Here is a 21,259-nt window from a genome sequence, read left to right on the forward strand (position 1 = left end):
CTGGTCTTAAGAAAAAGCCTTTAACTAAAATAGGAAAATAACTTTTAAAATTATATTTTTGTGGTTTCTAGATGTCCTATATCTAATAGGAGTTAAATATATTTTTGGAAAGATTTTTACTGCCCTTAATTTAGTACTTGCAGTGCAAATCTCAATTCAGGGGTTTTTGGGAAACTAATTTTTGAAACTACTTATTTGGCCAAATTATTTTGTAAGAAATTATTTTTATGCCCTATACACATGGCATGATCATTGGGCAAAGTTTTGGGATCAAGGAGAAGGAGTATAAGAGTTGGAGGATTTATTTGATTTTTAGAGCACTTGCTAACAGCAGACAAAAATCAAATCAAGCAAGGACCAAACACTCAAGAGTTTTTGTCAAACCACATTTTATCATGTTTATTAGATTAAGTGTTGTGGCATGAAAATCAGGGTGTGACAGATGTTCATCGGCCCAGGCATCTTCAGTGTGTTGTAGGCGTAGTGCGACGCCGCCATGAACTTGGCTAGTGCCGGGCGACCGAGGATCCCGTTGAAGGGCAAGGGGATCTCGGCTACATCGAAGACAATCCTCTCCGTCCTGTAATTCAACTCGCCTCCAAACGTCACAGGCAATGTGACCTTCCCCTTCGGCTAGCTCCTTCCCGGGTTGACCCCTTGAAACGTGCCTGTTTCCTCGAGGTCTCCATCGGGAATTTGCAGCCTTTTGATCACAACAGGTGAGATCAAGTTCAGACCGGCCCCGCCGTCAACCAACATCTAGTTCACCTTGAGGTTGCGTATCATTGGTGAAACCAACAACCGCAAACACCCGACCGCAGTTGTGCGGTCAGGGTGGTCCTCGGCGTCAAAGATGAGGGGCGTGCTGGACCACATCAGTGGCTTCTGAGCGTCGAACGAGGGCTCCGCTGCTGTAATCTCACACGCCCACTGCTTGAGCCGGCGGTGAGAAGTATGCCGGGAGGCACCACCATCGACGCACATGGCCTCCGTAGCCTTCTAAAACTCATGCTTGCCGGACTCGTCGTCCTCGTCATGATCGTTGTCTTCTTGCTTCTTGTCGCGGCCCCGAGCGGGCCTCTGTTGCTGGTTATCATTGCCATGGCGACCTCCCTGGCCGCCATGCTTCTTTCCAGATCCCTCCGCACCATCCTGGCCCTTCTCCTTGTCCCGCCTCTCATACTCGGCCCTTTGCATCTCAGCAAGCAGCTCGACTTGTTGGCAGTTCTGGAGGTCGTGGCCCTTGGTGCGATTGATCTTGCAATACTGCTTGTCGGAGCCCCCCGGCTTGTCGGCAGCCGCCAAGGCCCGGCAAGCGGCGAACCCGGCAATTTCCTTGCCGGGGTCGTCTGCCTTAGCCTTCTTGGCGGCGCCGGTGCTATCGGATCCCTCGACGGCAAGCACGGTCTTGCCCTTGCGCTTCCTGTTGCGACGCCGACCCTTCTTCGTCGGGGCGGCGGTATCTTCATCAGTAGAGTCGGTTTCCGCGCCGGCGTCCTTGCCAGGGTACTTCCTTCCCTCTTCAGCCCGGGCGCACCTATCGGCCAGAACATAAAGTGCGGCCACATCCTTAACCTTGTTCATCGCCAGCTCCTCACGCATCTTGTGATTGTGCATGTTCTGATGGAACGCGCTAATCACGGCTGTGGGGTGAACATCGGGGATGTTGAATGATATGCAAATCACTCGCCTGGCCATGAGCTTGGTGGCCTCCAGTGAAGGCACCAACGAACTCATAGCACAAATCTGACCAAGAAGAAATGGAGTCCGCCGGCAAGTGCATCAACCAAGACAAGAAGTTGGGTTTCCGGGCCAACGGGAAGTAATTGGCAAGCACCTTGTCGTCACGAGCCCCAGCGGCTTGCATCGCAATGGTGTAGATGCTGAGGAACTCCGACGGATGGGTCTTGCCATTGTACTTCTCGCCGACGTCGGGCTTGAACGTGCGGTGGGACGGCCACTGGAACTGCCGCAGCTCCCGGGTAAAGGCTGGGCAACCCACCTCGTAAAGGCTGAGCCTCCCAGACCCGGGTGGTCCGCAGCGGGCCCTGCCCGCTTGTCCGAGTGGTGGCGTGTATCGCGCCGGCGCTCGATGGTGGTTCGAGCGTCTTCATGGGCTCGCTCCCGAAGAACTTGGCGCTGGTCGCGGTGGGTCCGCGGGTCGGACGACGCTATGGAGATGTTATCACAAGCGTCGTCACGGCGGGCTGACACCCGCGGTGATTGCCGCGGATGAGGAGAGTGCACTGTGACCGCAGCACCACCGGTTCTTCCGCCGCCGGCATGTGGTGGCTCGGTGGAGTGCCGGCCCGAGGGCCCCGCCGGTCGCGGATCATCTTTGTTGGCGACGGCGACGAGGCTCCGGATGGTGGCTCTCCACTCATCGAGCTTCTCCCCGGCAGGAGGGAAGTCGAGGAGCAACTGCGCGCGCGCCAAAGCTTCTGCTGGCGTGGGTGGTGGCGAGAGCTGAGTGGACCGTGGCGCGCTTCGACTTCTAACCACGTTAGAAGCAGCTCGACCACGGCCCAGCGGTTGTGTGCCATGATCGCCAGCACTTCGGTGGGCATGCTGGCCTCCTTCGTCCTGCAGGTGATAAACAGGGCTCTTCCCACGGAGTTGCTCAGGGTCACCGGCATGGTGACGCTGCTCATCGCGCACACCATGGGAAGAGCGCACTATGGGTGCCGGAGTGGGCATCTTGGAGGTCGTCGCGCCGCCCGTGGGTGGCACGGCGGCGACCCCGGAGGGCCCCGTGCCGCCTGCGGGGGGGCCAGCTCCGTCTCTGGATTTTGTGGCGTGTGGCCCGCCGTCTTGCGTACGAACGACGCCGCTCGCCAGGCTCTGACTTCCATAGCGATGTTGGTGCTCACGGCCCGTGCCTCGGGTCCTGTCCGCGACCGGCCCGCTACTCGCTCTCACCGGTACGGGCCGTCTGGCCCCCGGTGAACCGACCGCCGTGGTCGCCTTCTTCTTGGGAGCCATGGCGACGAAGAACTGCTAGGCTAACAGCTAAACCAGATTCTCACAACAGCGCCCCCTACCTGCCGCGCCAAAGATGTTGGTGAGAACGACACCTATGGCATCACAAGAATCCCTACTACAGTTGGCGGGGCGCGGGGTTGTGAGAAGAGCGGGTCTGACAGAAAGTACACGGATTGTTTACCCAGGTTCGGGCCGCGAGGATGCGTAAAACTGTAGTCCTGCTTTGGTGGATGTATTGAGTGTTCTTGAGCTCTCGAACTAGCTACGGTGGCTGTGTATTTCAAAAGAGTCGAATCCCCCTCTAGTACGCCATGGGCCTCCTTTTATAGCTGAAAGGGGCTGCCATAGTGGCACACATGAGGTGGAAAGGCCTACAGTATTGCAAGCTTATCGCCCGTATTACCGGACAAGATGCATTTAATGCATCGCTTAGGTGTCCCTTAGCTTTATTGGGGATGGGAACGAGGCCCGTCCCGTCCGTCGCCGCCTCTCCTCGCTTCGACACGTGCCCTGGCCAGCGATGCATGCGGCGCCATGTAGGCAGGCAGGCAGCTGAGGTGGCGTCGTGGTAGGGTCTTCACAAAGATCTGCACGCCACCACGTAGGCGCTTGCTAAGTTGGCCTAGGAGCCGCATGTTGCCACGCATGTGCCTGCCAGCTGGTCGGGCTGGCAGCTGCATGCTAATGTCGGTGGAAACTTGGCTGATGTGGGCCTGGCAGTGGCCCCGCTGATGTCCTCGGCAAGGGCCTTGCCGAGGGGCCGGCAAGGGTCTTGCCGTGGCGCGCAGTCGTCCTCGGCAAGGATCTTGCCGGGGGTCTTGTGGCTTTCCTCGGCAAGGATCTTGCTGAGGATCGTTGTCTTATGATCCTCATCTGATCTCATATATCTATGGTCTTGACAAAGATCTGCATGCCACCACGGAGGTGCCTCCCGAGCCCTGGTCCAATCGTAGTCGGTTGGGTTGGAACTCGTGGGCTCAAGGGCGGCTCGCTCTGTTGGTGTTTGGGCAAGTTGCCCCGGCAAGGCTCTTGCCGGGGCCGCGGAGGCCGCCCTGGCAAGGGCCTTGCCGGGGGACTCCACCTAGCCCCTTTGCTGTCTTGTGTTTCTGGTATTGGCGTTGCCTCTTACCATCTTGTGCCTCTGGCTTCTCTCTAGTTTCCCTCCCCTGTTCTGCTTAGTGTGGCCGTGGGCGCGGCTCCGACTGTCCGTGCACAAGTAAAGGGGTCAAAAGGAGCGCCCCTACTTTTGTACACCGACAACCATCAGCACGTGGCATTAGCTTTGATTTGCGCAAATTACAAAACCTATCCTTACGCAAATGTAACCAAACAAGATCTCTAGGTGCAAAGACAACATGTTTTCTACCCTTATCTCCGGCAAGTTTAAATTTAGCATTCATACGCTCAATGTTTTCCTTAGTTAACTCATGCATTTTTAAGATCAATTCAGCACGTTGTTTAGCATCAAAATTAACCTTCTCCGAAGATGGAAGAGGCAACAAATCAATGGGTGCACGAGGTAGGAAACCATACACAATTTCAAAAGGGCACATTTTAGTAGTAGAATGCAACGAACGATTATAAGAAAATTCAATATGAGGCAAGCATTCTTCCCACATTTTCTTATTATTCTTCAAAACAGCCCTAAGCATAGTAGACAATGTTCTATTGACTACTTCAGTTTGACCATCAGTTTGGGGGTGACAAGTAGTACTAAAAAGCAGTTTAGTCCCCAACTTAGCCCATAAACATCTCCAAAAGTGGCTAAGAAATTTAGTATCACGATCTGAAACAATAGTATTTGGCACACCATGCAAGCGAATAATTTCACAAAAGAACAAATCAGCAACATTAACAACATCATCGCTTTTATGACATGGTATAAAGTGTGCCATTTTCGAGAACCTATCAACGACAACAAATATGCTATCCATCCCCTTCTTTGTTCGAGGTAAACCTAAAACAAAGTCCATAGATATATCCTCCCAAGGAACACTAGGTACAGGCAAAGGCATATATAAACCATGAGGATTGAGTCGTGACTTAGCTTTTTGACATGTAGTTCAGCGAGCAACAAAACGCTCAACATCCCGTCTCATCTTTGGCCAAAATAAATGTGTATCAAGTATATCCTCTGTCTTCTTCATGCCAAATTGTCCCATTAATCCTCCTCCATGCGCCTCCTGCAACAACAAAAGATGAACAGAGCTAGCTGGAATGCATAGCTTGTTAGCACAGAACACAAAGCCATCATTAATAACGAACTTGTTCCAAGTTCTTCCTTCTTTACAATTCTGCATTACATCTTTAAAATCAGCATCATGCACATATTGATCTTTGATGGTTTCCAAACCAAATATTTTGAAGTCAAGTTGTGAAAGCATAGTATAGCGACGAGACAATGCATCAGCAATAACATTTTCTTTACCCTTTTTGTGTTTAATGACATAAGGGAAAGTCTCAATGAATTCAACCCATTTAGCATGTCTACGATTCAATTTAGCTTGACTTTTAATATGTTTCAAAGATTCATGATCAGAATGTATAACAAATTCTTTGGGCCATAAATAATGTTTTCATGTCTCTAAAGTCCGAACAAGAGCATATAATTCTTTATCATAAGTAGAATAATTCAGACTAGGCCCACTCAATTTTTTCAGAAAAGTATGCAACAGGTTTGCCATCTTGTAATAACACACCTCCTAATCCAATTCCACTAGCATCACATTCAAGCTCAAAAGTCTTATTAAAATCAGGAAGTTGGAGTAAAGGAGCATGTGTCAACTTATCTTTCAATACCGTGAAGGCTTCTTCCTGTGCGGTACACCAAACAAAAGGCACATCCTTCTTTGTAAGCTCATTGAGAGGTGTAGCAATGGTGCTAAAATCTCTCAGAAAACACCTATAGAAACCAGCGAGTCCAAGAAAACTCCTCACTTGTGTGACCGTTCTGGGCTGCGGCCAACTCTCAATAGCTTCAATCTTGACTTTACCAACTTCAATTCCCTGTGGAGTAACAACATAGCCAAGAAAAGATACTCGGTCGGTGCAAAAGGTGAACTTCCCAAGGTTACCAAACAAACGTGCATCACGTAGAGCAATAAAAACAGCACGTAATGTTCCAAATGTTCTTCCAAAGATTTGCTATAAATCAGTATATCATCAAAATAGACTACCACAAATCGTCCAATGAAAGCACGTAAAACTTCGTTCATTAGTCTCATGAAAGTACTAGGTGCATTAGTTAACCCAAAAGGCATGACTAACCACTCATATAAACCAAACTTTATTTTAAATGTTGTTTTCCATTCATCTCCCAATTTCATACGAATTTGATGGTATCCACTACGCAAATCAACTTGGGAGAAAATTGTAGAGCCACTCAATTCATCAAGCATATCATCTAGCCTAGGAATAGGATGACGATAACGAATAGTAATATTATTAATGCCTCTACAATCAACACACATACGTGACGTACCATCCTTTTTAGGCACTAGTATAATAGGAACAGCACAAGGACTAAGAGATTCACGTATATAACCTTTGTCGAGCAGCTCCTGTACTTGACGCATAATCTCCTTCGTCTCCTCTGGATTGGTACGGTATGGTGCACGGTTGGGTAGCGATGCACCGGGAATTAAGTCAATTTGATGCTCGATCCCTCGAATAGGTGGTAATCCCGGTGGCATGTCTTGTGGGAAGACGTCAGCAAACTCCTGCAAAATGTTAGTGACAGCAGGGGGCAAATAGGAAGGCACGTCCTCGAATGAAAATAATGCCTCTTTGCACACAAAAGCATAGCAAACAGATTTGCTAAAATCTAGCTCATCAATATCAGATTTGGTGGCAAGTAAACATGCATTTTTCAATTTAATTTCAGAAGCAACACTAGATTGTTTATTATTAGGCTTCATTTGTTGCTCAAATTCTTTTGCCACAATCTAATTTTCACTCTTATTTTTCTCCTGTTTTGCTTTATTAGCTCTATTAATATCATCTTTCAAAATGGAATCAGGAGACATAGGAAGCAAAGTAATATTTTTATCCTTATGAACAAGAGTATACTGATTGTTTCTACCATGGTGTACAGAATTTTTATCAAATTGCCATGGTCTACCAAGTAATAAGGAACATGTTTGCATAGGTACCACATCACAATCAACATAATCAGCATATGTAGAGATACTAAAATGCACACGAACAGTACGTGTTACCTTAACCTTGCCGCTGTTGTTGAACCATTGGATGTAGTAAGGATGTGGATGTGGTCTTGTGGTGAGAGATAACTTCTCCACCATCTCCATGCTAGCCAAGTTGTTGCAGCTCCCTCTGATGACGCGAATAGAACGTTCCTTCACAACTCCCTTTGTATGGAACAAATTATGCCTCTGATTTTTGCTGAGCTTGTGTAACCTGCACACTCAAAACACGTTGAGCAACTAAACATTCATACCTGTCCGCATCTTCAGTAGCCATGTATTGCGTCTCATTATCAGAGTCATCTCCACCGTGTTCTTCATGTGTAATAAGAGCCAAAGTCTCCTCATCATAGTCACTAGCGGACTCATACCCACCATCCTTAGTAGCAATCATCACACGCTGAGATTTGCATTCTCTCGCAAAATGTCCTCTTCCCTTACAATGACGACAAATAATATCACTTGTGTGCCCTGTTGATGCCATGGAAGAAGAAGAGCTCTGCGCAGGCCCGGCAGGTGTGCTCTTGGCAGATAGTGGTGATTGTGCCTGCTTTCTTGTATCACGGTTGGAGGTGGCACCTGATGGAGGTGATGGTGCAGTGGAAGTAGAGGATGCACGTGGTGTCCATGATGAAGGTCGACCTGCAGAAAAGTTAGTTCCCGCCAATGCATGTCGATCCTGCACTTCACGTTCAGCTTTACAAGCAAGATGGAATAAACGAGTGATATTATTATAATCCTTATACTCTAGAATGGTCTGAATCTCTCTATTTAATCCACCCATAAAACATGCAAGCATAGCTTCATTATCCTCAACAATACCACATCTAATCATGCTAGTTTGTAATTCCTGATAATATTCATCTACAGAATTTTTTCCTTGTCTTAAACGCTGCAATTTTTGAAGTAATTCACGTTGATAATATGGTGGAACCCAACGAGTATGCGTAGCAGTTTTCAAAGTAGCCCAAGTAGTTGGAATATTATTCGGATATAATCTACGATGTTCAGACCACCACACACAAGCAAAACTAGTGAAAGCACAAAGTGCAACAGCAACACGTCTCTCCTCGGGATATTCTAAACATGTAAAACGTTGTTCGGTTTCTAACTTCCAAGTAAGATATATATCAGGAACATATCTACCCTCAAATGGTGAAATATTCAATTTCAATTTAGAAAGATGGTCATGATCTCGTACCTGAGGGAGAGCCCTACCATTGTGATTATTTGCATGTGGACGACCTGGCGGTTGTGGTGCTGGTGGTTGCACGTAGTTATGATTTTGATCAACCTCATCCTCGTAATATCCCGCATAATCATCCTCCACCTCATCAGTAGGAGGAGCCACAGAAGTATCAACAGCAGCACCAACAGTTTGGCCAAGCTGAAGAAGGACATGGCTCGCTTGGCGGAGGGCTGTTTCACGACGTGGAGGTAGTCGTTGTTGTTGTTGTTGTTGTTGTTGTTGTTGTTGTTGTTGTTGTTGTTGTTGTTGTTGTTGTTGTTGTTGTTGTTGTTGTTGTTGTTGTTGTTGTTGTTGTTGTTGTTGTTGTTGCAGAGGTGCGGCAGGTGCAGCCGGTGGTGGAAGACGCGCAAGCAGTTCATTAAATCTGTTATCAAGATTTATTTCGAATGTCTTCTCAAAGCCAGTGATCTTCTCCATGGCCTCTTCAAAATTGTTCAACACATCTTGCACCTGTTCAGTCATCATTTGCTGAAACTTATCATGAAGCTCCTTGTTCGTTAAGTTCTCCCAGTCAATCTCGTCGGCTTGTGATCCTGGCATGGTTAGCAGCTATAGAAACACACAAGAATATGAACCTACAAACTACTAACAAGTGGTGGTGGTGGTGGTGGGTGTGACAAATCCGTCAAGCAAATCTCAAATTCTTACCAGTTCTTACCCAGCATCAGGCGGTGATCGGCAACCGATGTAGTCAAAACTCTCAAAGCTTGGATAGAGCGATTACCAAGGAGAGTCAAACGCACGATGTAGATGTATGTGGAGCTGGGAAGGCTTATAATATGGTAGCAAAAAGGGTCAGCAATAATCAATTCAGAGATGCAAAGTTGAATAAACACTCAACGACGGTACTATGCTGGTCCTAGGCTAGACCTTGCTAGAGACGCGAGCCTAGAACACTAACAAAATCACGGCGCTGCACGTACATAAGGGAAAAGCACACTCTGGAATTTTTTTTCGCTCTGTCTTTTTTGCGCTCCTCTCTTTTTTTGCGAAAATCACTATAATGGCGAGTGTCTCAAAACTCTTCCGGGGTCAAACTGACAGGATGGGCACAAAATTTTTTTGACACTGTTTTTTCAGAAATCAGAGCAGCGATGACGAAAAAGTGCGACAAAAAATCACTATGATGGCGAGTGTCTCAAAACGCTCCGTGGGACCTAAAAATAGGATAGGGAAAAATATTTTTGGTCGCCGAAATTTTGGCCTAAAAACTTCCCGGGGGTCTCCAGACTCTTTTTTTTCGAGACCTACTCAGGCAAGGAAACACAAAAAGAAAACTAGATGGATCTCGAAAACAAACCTAATATGAAAAGAACTCGGATTGGTGGTGGACAGGCTGATGTATATGTGGACTTGGATTGGTGGTGGACAGGCGGATGTATATGTGGACTCGGATTGGTGGTGGACAGGCAGATGTATATGTGGACTCGGATTGGTGGTGGACAGGCGGATGTATATGGCAGCGGTAAGGAATATGTTGTTGGTGGTGGTATATGGTAGGAACGATGACGATGGTGCGGCGGTGGCGTGACAACTTGTGAACAGAACTCGAAACTCTAAGGGAAACCAGACGCTAAGACCAACAACTTGACACTACGATGCAACCACAAATTCAACAAAGCAAAATACTAAAAGACTATGCAAAGGCTCAGACTGGTTCGGATATGATGAACTACCCCTAATTTTTTTGTGGCTTTTTCGTGGACTGTAGGTATGAAGAACAGACTCGACCTAAACTACGAAAAACTGTAAAACCTCACCGAGCAACCTAGAAATCTGATACCGCTTGATAGAGGCAAAGGTGTCCCGTATTTCGATGAGACAGTGGCTATCATTTTGGAGGAAGTCGACTTTGACGATCCGACTACAAACCTGCGAGGACGTCGCGCCTTAGCAATCGCTAAACCAACTCCGAGAGGTTATTGACCACGCCGGAGCATGATCAACCTAACCACGAAGGTCTGTTTCCTGCAGGCAAATGAAGAACAAGCAAGAAACTAAGATTGCAATCTGGATAGTGCGAATATAAGAGGAAAGCTTTATTGATCAAGGTGGGGTTCTGTGACGCCTTTGTCTGGTCGTTGAACACAAACGAAGGACGCGAAGTTGCAGCTATGGCAAACTTTAATCTAAACAAAACCCAAAGTATAAACGGTGCCCTAAGGGCTGTATATATGGAGGAAGAGGAGGGGAATTTTGTTGCCCCTGGGGGAGGGGTCCGAAACCAACCCTATCTCTTGTTTCCCCACACATACGAACTCTAAAAACAGCATATACTCAAGTATTTCAAAATTACATGGGCCTAGCCCAATAATAAGGTGACGCATCACCTATAATAGCCTCTGGACGAAATTTATGAAGTGGCATCTTGTATATTTCGTCCAAGGTTTCATGCACTCATTATGGTGGCTTCAAAGTCCTAGAATCATCACTTGTAACTCCGTTCTTGTTCCCCTTGCGCATGCCATAATCTCCATGCTTGGTCTTGCTCTAGTGTTCATCCCTCTTATCCATGCCAGGCCCTTCATTTGTAAGCAAAACAAATGTATCCATTTAGGCAGCATCATATTCTCAAGAACATTAGAATCATTACCAAGAAACGAAAGTACCTGATAATTTAATTGTCGTGCGCGCTCTAGTAATTGGTCCAGTATATGTAGTAGTAGGGGCTGTGGGTGTAACAATGGTATTGATGTCCGCATCACACACTTAGCGCGCACACACACTGCATGCACACACTGCACGCGCGCACAAGACGCACACACACATGCACGGCCGCTCGGCCATGGCCACGGCCATGGCCAGCAGTAGCAGCAGCCGGCGGCAACAGCTAGGGGCAGTGCAGCAAGGGTAGCAACAAGCAGCAGCTAACGGCAGCCTAGCAGCGGCAATACGAGGAGCAGCAGCAACGCAACAGCAGCAGAGCAGCGCGCACGTACATGTACGCTTACGTGAGAGCTCGGGTGAGCTCGAGGACGGCGGCTATAGGCGCGGAAAAAGACAGGGGATAGAGAGGTTCAGGCAAGAGCTCGCCGGGAGGCACACGGTGGCCGTTGGGAGGCTTAGGAGTTGCAGGCTTCGCCGGAATCGACGACGACGCCGGCGATCTTGCGATGCAGAGCTGAGGAGCTCCAATGTGCGGCACTAGTCGATGGAGAGGGCGAAGGTGGACTTCATAGACGTGTCTACAAGGTGCGAGGGAGGCGGCGGTCGCGGCAGGGCGAAGTGGCCGACGACGAGCGCGCCGTGGAGGTGGAGTGAAAAGGGGATCTGGGAGAGCCCAGAGGGGAGTGGGGCGACAGAGGAGAGCGGGCGGACTGAGTGAGGCGCAGGGGAGAGGACCGAGCCATCGGGGTCTTATCCTCTCGCGGGGATGCCGGCGAGGTGATCCGGCGGGGTCTCGGCCCTGTAGCGACGCGGTCGCTGGAACAGGGGAGATGACCGGGGAGGGGGAGTTGGGATGGCTGGGCTGGCCTGGTGGCTAGCAGGGCCGGCTGGCCCGGGGGTTTCGTCTTGGGGAATGCAGTAATTTCAAAAAAATTCCTACGCACATGCAAGATCTATCATGGTGATGCATAGCAAAGAGCGTGGAGAGTGTGTCCACGTACCCTCGTAGACCGAAAGCAGAAGCGTTTAGTAACGTGATTGATATAGTCGAATGTCTTCGCAATCCAAGCACCGAACGTATGGCACCTCCGCGTTAAGCATCAGTTTAGCTTAGTGACGTCCCTCGAACTCGTGATCCTGTTGAGGCCGAGGGAGAGTTCCGTCAGCACTATGGCATGGTGACGGTGATGATGAAGTTACCGGCGCAGGGCTTCGCCTAAGATAAGGTCGTGGAGATCTGAGAGCAGCACGACATGCTCGTCACATGGAGGTCCCCGTGTTGCTTTTGCTAGAGGAAGGAGATGGCGGGTGTGGGCTGTAGGCCACTCACTAACATCTGGGGGCGGCAGAGCCAAGTGGGCGACTCACTTAGTGGGTAGGTGGGTGGCGTGGTTAGAAAGGTTTCAAAGGGAGTGGTTGGCCTGGCACGCTGGGTCCTCTCTCCATCCCTCCATATTTCTTTCTTCTTCTTTTTTTCTCTGAGACAAAACATGGAAAAGAAGAAAGCTGAGGGTAGAAAGGGAACTTGGCTAGGATGGATATTTTCCTATGATCAAAAACATATAGGGGTTTATTAAAAAAATTAGTTATTTTTAGAGAAGTTTCAATTCAAACAAGTTGAATTTAATTCAGATTGTTTGAATTCTCAAACCAATTAAGATGAACTCCAAATGCGTTGCCATTTAAGGTGGTAACCCTACACATTTAATGTGATTTATGGGTAAAACTGAAGCATCTATTATGGATATAAAATTGTAACTTGAATTTGAATAAAAGATTTAGAGAAAGTTTGAAGTTGTGTTTTGAGGTTTGGAAAGTTGTGAAATGGCATTCTAGATGTGGATAAGATTTGAAGTTGGATTGAAACAAGAGTTTCCATGATTAAAGGAAACTAGAAAATACTCATACATACACATCCATAACTTATATTAGTATTACATAAAGGTCCTTGATGGCAAATAATTAGGTTTGAGCTTTTACATCCGCCTCCACACCAAGTTTTTTTATTATGCGAAGTTCAAAGTATTCTGTTGGAGCAGGTTGACATTATCATGCACAGCAAAGTCGTCACGTTTTCTTCTTCTCTTGCATGCACTGACAGAACGCTTTCCGTAAAATGTGAAATTGGTTTGTATGGGAACGATTCCTGTGATTTCGAGTTTTTTATGCAGAGAAGCCATGAGTAAAAATTGCACAAATGTTATGTATAGTAGTTTGTGATCTATCAACCTATTAGATGATAATATGTACTTTTCTTGTCTCTTTTAGTTATAAAACAATTTTTTCAAAGATAAAGTTTCACGCTTTGGTAGGATTACAACACATTCTACTTGAATCCAATTAATCCATTGTTTTAAGTTCGAAGGAAATAAATGAACCGAGTAGTTTTTTTGACCCACCCTAAAATTTAATTGGAAAAACCTTATTGGAGTCAACTCGTAAATAATTTGGTAGTTCAAAATATGTAACCCGTGCAGTTTGAAGATATAAAAAATAGCGAGTAAAAAATAAACACATAGAAATTCACCGGATAAAAACTCAAGAAATTCACAAGAATAAATTTAGATTGGAAAACCGATGCAGTACAAAACAATGAAAACTTTAAAAAGATGCTCAAAGTAAAAAAAAAGGTAAAAAAAACTGAGAATATAAAACATAGAATTTCAAATTAAAATAAGAAATTATTTCAAACTTTAAAAATGGAAAGCCATGTGAAAACAAATACAAATGAGAAAAACAGAATAAATAAATAAATATAAACATGTTCAATACAATAATAGACCTTTTGATGTTTATTAAAAATTCATTTTTTCACATATCTAAAAAAACCAAGAAGTTCAAATTAAAATAACATAGCAGTCCAATATTTATTAAAAAAATATAAGATTTGTAGTTTCAAAAAGAATTTAAACACAAAAGTCCACACTAAAACAATAAAACAGTTCAATGTTCATAAAAAATCTAAGATTTTCCTATTTCTATTTAAAAAAATCTATAAGTCCAAATTAAAATAACCCACCAATTGGATATTTAGGCTTTCCTCATTTCTGATAATAAAACAAGGAAGACTAGATTAAATTTATGGACGAGTTCGATATTTACAATTTTTTTATTATAGATTTTGCCCATTTCTAAAAACAAAACCAAGAAGTTCAACCTAAAATAAGTGAGCACTTTGATGTTTCTAAAAAAATTCATATTTTTTTCTGTTTCTAAAAAAATATAGCAAGAATTTGAAATTAAAATAATAGAGGAACTCGAAGTTTAGGAAAGTAATTTATCTTTTTCCTTTTCTAAAAGCAAAACTAAGAAGTTTAAACGAAAATAACGCAGTAGTTTGATGTTTATAAAAAATCAAATGTTTTCTACTTAAAAAAGAAGAAGTTCTAAATAAAATAACACAAAGTTCAAACTTGTAAAAAATGGTTTTCCATCTTTCACTTCTGGAATCAGAGAATTTGCCATCGAATGATCCATTTTACCTAAGTTAGCTCTAAAATGATCTTCACTTAGCTTTGTTTCCTCCAAAATGACCTAAGTTAGCTCTAATATGCTAAGTTCGCTCTAATATACGGAGTTACCTAGGTTTGCTCAATAATGACATACACTTAGCTTACTTATGTCAAATTGGCATAATTAGCTTACTTAGGTTTGATATTGCATAAGAACATTAGTAACCTCATATATGTCATATACTTAGCTTACTTTCCTCGAAAATGACATAATAAGCTTAATTAGCTACAAAATGATCAATTTTACCTAAGTTAGCTCCAAAATGACCTAAGTTAGCTCTAATATACATAGTTACCTAGGTTAGCTCAATAAATACCTTAGCTTACTTATGTCAAAAATGGCATAATATGCTTAGTTAACTCAATAATGGAATAATTACCTACGTAAGCTCCAAAATGATCCATTTTACCTAGGTTAGCTCCAAAATGATTCATTTTACCTATGTTAGCTCCAAAATGATCAATTTTACCTATGTTAGTTCCAAAATGATCCATTTTAGCTAGGTTAGCTCCAAAATGGTCCATTTTAGCTAAGTTAGCCCATAAATGATCCATTTTACCTAGGTTAGCTCCAAAATGATCCATTTTAGCTAAGTTAGCTCATAAATGTCCTTTTTACCTAAGTTAGCTCATAAATGTCATTTTTACCTCAGTTAGCTCATAAATGTCATATACTTCTTCTTCTTCATTTTCTTATTCTTCTTCTTCTAAGCTTCTTCTTCTAACTTTATTATTTCGCAATTTGCAGATTTCATTCACTTCACGGAAGCTTGCATTGATGGAGTGCTTGTTATCTCTTTCTCTATTTCTTTTGTATCAATGAACTATGCATGTATGGTTGGATGGAACTATATCATGTATTTGCTGAGAAAATGCTTGGATATAACAAAAAGCAGAAAAAAGAGGCAATGCGGCTTTTTTGTCGTCTGCCACCGATGGCAAAGGTTTGTCATGTGCCACAGACGGCAAAGAGGCCACGTGGCAGCAACCTGTGGAATCTGGGAGCTATACATTTTTGTTACTTTGCCTTCTGTGGCAGACGACAAAGGGTGTGGGTGTTTGTCGTCTGCTGGCAGACGACAAAGGCTGCCGTTAGCCACCTAACGTGGCTAATGCCTGTTATATGTCATCCGTGTTCTTTGTCGTCTGCCACCGACGGCAAAGAATCTTTGTTGTCCGCTTTGAGGAAGCAGACGACAAAGAACCTGTTTACCATAGCTTTCTTTGCCGGGCAGGTTTGCCATCGGTGGCAGATGGCAAAGAGGTTTGTCGTCCGCTTTGGTACTAGACGGCAAAGAAGCTGATTCCTGTAGTGTTTTTGAAAAATCTAGTATTTCAAATTTAATATCAGAACAATATAATGTTAGAAAAATCTAGTAATTCTCGTGTGTATGAATAAAGCCGAGAAGTTTAAATGCAAATAATAGAGCAGTCCGATGTTGATGAAAAACTCATTTTCTACCATTTCTAGAAAAAATAAAATGAAACAGTTCAAACTAAAAGAAAAGAAAACAAGTCAATGTTTATCAAGTGAATCATATTATTTTGTTTGCGAAACAAAACCAAGAAGTTCAAACTAAAATAATGGAGCAGTTCCATGTTTATCACAACAAATGGAGTACATGAACAAAAAATCGACATGGTTTTTCATTTTAAAACTACTCATAAACTGTGATGATTTGAAAAAAAGTATGCGCATGTGAAAAAGTTGCGTGTATACATAAGCTTTCCAACTATATATTACACACGTTACTCCCGATTAATGGTTCAAAAGTTTGGTGTATACTGTTGAAAATGTGTTTTATTATATTCAAAAAATGATATTAAAGCAATCGCAATTATTTCTGTAAAAAAAATTGAGCATAGAAAAATTGCACATTTTTCATAGCATTCCAACATGGTATCATTTTCTCAATTCTGATCAACGGTTGAGGTGTTATAGCCAAAACCTATTTAGAAAATACAGTGAAGTCAAAACAGAAGTGGGATCGTAGTTCGAAGTCACATGTTTTGGAATTACATTAAAATGGTTAGGAATTAGAGAAAACATTCTACATGAAAAGGTTTCGTATTTTTCATAGTTTTCCAAATAAAAATTCCGCATGCAAAATTAAGTTCTAAAAATTCAACATCTTATTAAAACCGTAAGGATTAGGATGGAAGTTATACACGAAATGGATTTGCATTTCCAAGAGCTTACTAACGTGCTACATTCTGACAAATTATTAAGAAATTAAATAAAAATATCGTATCATTCAAAATTTCGTCGTTCGTCAAGTTACATTTAAACCATTTGAAATTGGAAAAGGCGTTCTGCATGATAGATGAGCGCAATTTCAATAATTTCCCAGTCGTATATCATTTGGAAAATATGAACCATGTTTTTTCGACAGACAGAAAAAGTGAAGGTGAAACAGACACGACCCTGAAGTTCAACTTCTGCATAGGGCGCATTTTGAACACTCTGTTTTTCTTACATAGGAACCACCCATGATCATAGTATTTTTTAAATTACGTGAAAATGGCTAGGAATTGGAGAAACTTTTCTACATGATTTTTTTGCATTTTTGATAGCTTCCTAACAGTATGTCATTTGCCACTTTCCGAGAAAGTTTCGGAACATTACGGCTTATAAATGATACACATCATTTTCAAGATTCACTTAAAACCATAATAAATTGGGAGAAAAGCTCTATACCAAAAAGTTTCACATTTTTCCAAGTTCTGTAATGCAATACCATTTGCTACATTCCAACAAAACGTTCAAAAATGAACGCAAAAATACTATATCGGTCAAACTTTGACGTTTACAAATTACGTTTGAACTATTTGGAATTAGAAAAACTTTCTATATGAAAAGGTAGCGCAATTTCATCAGCCTTTCAGTGCCATATCTTCGATGAATCACTTCAAAATTAAGTCAAATTATGAACTTCATTGTTTGGTTTTGAAGTTCCATTATTTTCAAAAATTTCTTGAACCGTAGGGAATTTGGGAAAATTTTCCACATGAAAAATGAGTGCATTTTCAGCAGCCTTTCAACACCATATCATTTTGAAAGTGCTAGTCATCAACTAGAGAGGAGGTGAATAGGTGATTTTTATGATAGTCTTCTGGACAAGCAATGTCTTCAAAGACAGACAGGTAAAACATCAACTAAACATGATACATCGGAAGTTAAACTACACTGGCCATGCACAAGTGTCAAAGTACAATACAGGTGATGCACGACGACAAGTAGCAGCAAGGTAGATCAGACCGGAATTGAAAGATAGTGTGAAGACAAATATGTAATCAGAGTGAATGTCCTCACACAATGTTTTTGAACGGAACAGGCAAGCAAAGACTTCATGAAGCTAAACTATATGTAAAGGAGTGAAGTGATAGAACCAGTTGCTCGATGAAGACATGGATTTGGTAGACCAGTTCCAGTTGCTGTGACAACTGTACGTCTGGTTAGGGAGGATGAGATTGAACTCTGAAGACCACGTCTTCACCTTATTCCCCTTGAGCTAAGGCCTACAGATCTTGTGCAATCACTCAGGTTAGTCTTCAAGGTATACTTCCAAACCTTCACAAACTTTGTTAACCAGCAATCCACAATGACTCTAGATGCTCAGAATGCGACGCCTAACCGACTAGAAGATCATAGTCTTCAAGGTAATAAGTCGTCGGTTCACGTGGAACAGAAAAGCTGCGGTGGTGCTTAGCACTCTTTGGGCTCTTAGTGTTTTAGGTTTATCCTTGCAAGGATTCTCTCTCAAAGGCTTCCGTGGTGGGTTGCTCTCAAACGACAAAATTCGTGCACTAACTTGGAGCAGCCATCAATTATTTGTGGTGGAGGGGGTGGGCTATTTAAAGCCAGGAGGCAACCCGGCATGATATGTCCGAAATGACCCTGGGTCAATGGACAACCGACTCGTGTCCAATGGTTGGATTTCAAACACACGCGGCAGCTTGACTTGAGCTCCAAGTAAAGCTGACTTATCCAAAACAGGATAAGATTTTCTCTCATTCTGTTCACTTGAAGACATAGAATTTTAGGTTGAGCATCATGTCACTTTTCTGACTTTGTTTACCTCGATCCCACTCAATAGTTTGGTGGTTCCTACGACTCAGGAAAGAAGAAAATGAAACTACAAAAGAAACTATGTCTTCGCGCTCCATTGACTTCAAGCGAATGTCTTCAAGTGTCATTATCTTTAACACGAATGTTTTCGTGAACCACCATTGTCTTCAATGTCTTCATACATTTTTAGGTGTCATCTTCGATGGGTAAAGCGAATCAATAGGGACTTCTACCTGTGTTCTCCCATGAATCTCATAAACACATTAGTCCCTCAAGCAAGTTTGTCGCCAATACTCCAAAACAAACTAGGGAGCAGTAGATGCACTTGCAATCTCCCCCTTTTTGATGATTTGTGACAAACTGGTTGAAGTTTTCAACGGGGATAAAATATGAGAAAGCTAAGGAACATGGTCATTGGCTTCGTGAAATTGGAGGGCTTCCCCCTAAAGACGTGCATATAAGTAATTTGCCTTTGAATGCAAATGCACATGGCAGGTTTTGCTTTGTGGAGATATCCTTCTTTTCATGAAGTCAAATCAAAGTGCATACAAGAATAATTTGAGGATAATGACATGAACATTCAAAATGGGCGTCTGTAGAATGAGTTCATGCGCACAAAATTAATTTAGGTAACGCACATGAAACAGTCATGGGAAACCACGGCCACCTATGGGGCCATGAGCCCCTTTTGGTTCGGTGGGGGGATGGGCACGTTGCAGAAAGAGCGGAGAAGATCAACACAGCACGGCAGAGATCACGCGGGCAGTTTTACCCAGTTTCAGGCCGCCGTGATGCGTAAAACCCTACTCCTGCTTTGGTGGATTTATGGTCGAAAAATGGGGAGAAACGCGGCGCTCTTGCCCGGCAAGGCTGCATCGGGGCGAGAGTGGCTACGCGTGTATGAGTGTGAGGGGGTCCGAATCCTCGCTGTCGTTGCCACGGGCCTCCTTTATAGATTAAGGGGTCACCATAGTGGCAAATCAGTCTTTACATACTGATTTGCTAGCAAACAGTGCTATCATACCTAATTCAGGAGCGCATTAAATGTGCCGCTCAGTGTCATATCATAGCTCGCCCAGCAAGCCCTGTCGGGCTGTTTTGCCAGCTTCGCGCCTGCTTGCTTGACACGTCTCAGGACGGTTGTCGCTTGGAGGCATTTTATATAGGAAGTGGCTGCCATGTGGCAGGGGGAGCCACTTAGTCACTTAGGAGCTTGACACCGCACTGATCGACGACGTGCATCGCTGTGAGGAGGTCTGGTGGAGTAGTTTTGCCTCCGCGAGCCCCGGCAGGCTTGGAGCCTTGCTTCCGGGGTAATCCCAACCTCGCCAGGCTCGTCTGCCCGGCAAGGGGGGTTCTTCTTGTAGTTGTATCTTGCCTTCCTGGCTACTCTTGGTCTTCTTGATCTGTACTTGGATCCTTCGAAGAACTGATCCCTCGTGCTTCAATCTGATCCTGGTGCTGTAATCTTGCTCTCGGGCCTAAGCACAGTCTGGGCAACGGACCCAAGGTTTGTTGCATCGACAGTTGCCCCCGGGCCTGCCCCGAACGCGCTGTCGAGCGTCGTCGGGGTAGGTACTAACCAGTGCACAGGCAGGGGCATAGAAGTGGCTGGCCCTTTGAGATCTTCTTTGCTTCTTCATTAATATGAGTCTGGGCCGATTTCCGATTTCCCCGCGCGTCATGCTGAGCGTTATGGGAATTCTGGATCATGGCCCGTGGATTGCCCATCTCCCACGATCATGGGGCAACAAACTGCCATCCCACTTGCCTCTCGCCCCGGTTGCATTCGCCACGTGTCACGCATGCATTGCTTAGAGTAGGTGGTGGATGCGGAGGGCGCAGGGACAGGCATCATGGCAAAAAACCGCACGTCGTTGGTTGGCATGGAAGGTCGGCTCTGATTCCCCGAGTCATTGGAGGCACGGGGAAGCCATATTGGGGGAGCGGGGCGGCCATTTCCTGAATGAGAAGCCAACCCCCTGCCTTGTCCCTCTATAAAGGTGTTGGAGCAGTGTGTTCGCTCACACGCCCTCCCTCTTCCTTCCCACAAATTTTCTTTGCTCGCCATGGTGAGAGGGCGAGGACGAGGCGGCACTCCAGCGGCGGCGACAAGGGCTTCTGCTCGACAACGCATCCCTCCTCCCCCTGACAATGCGGGGGCGGAACCCGCCGTGAGAGGGGGATGGAGAGGATGAGGTCGTGGTCATCGTGGCACTAGAGGAGGAGGAGGGCTGGGAGGTGCCCTGATCACGCTTCCATCGGATGCTCCTCCTCCATTAGAGGGCCACATCGGAGACCAGCCTTTGGAGTTCGTCATCAGGCAATACAAGCCTCTGCACGGTCGTCTCCGCCTCCCTACTCCATTTGCAAGGGTGATGGAGCTCAAATAACCACAGGCGTTGAGGCTGCACATGAGGGGCTACGGGAATGGCAGCATACGGGTGGATGTAGATTTCCTCGCCCCTCACGTCATGTACTTGTGTCGAGACTGGAAGACATTTTCTCATGCCCATAGCTTGTTGGAAGGGCACGTCCTCCATTTTATGTTAATGGAGGATGGTTCCCTTTCCGTCAAAGTTTTTGGGAGGTCGGCTGCTCGCTTAGGGTGCTGCGCGGAGAGCTCGACCGACAATGA

The sequence above is a fragment of the Aegilops tauschii genome, chromosome 6 (assembly GCF_002575655.3).
Source record: "Aegilops tauschii subsp. strangulata cultivar AL8/78 chromosome 6, Aet v6.0, whole genome shotgun sequence".
NCBI lineage: Eukaryota > Viridiplantae > Streptophyta > Magnoliopsida > Poales > Poaceae > Aegilops > Aegilops tauschii.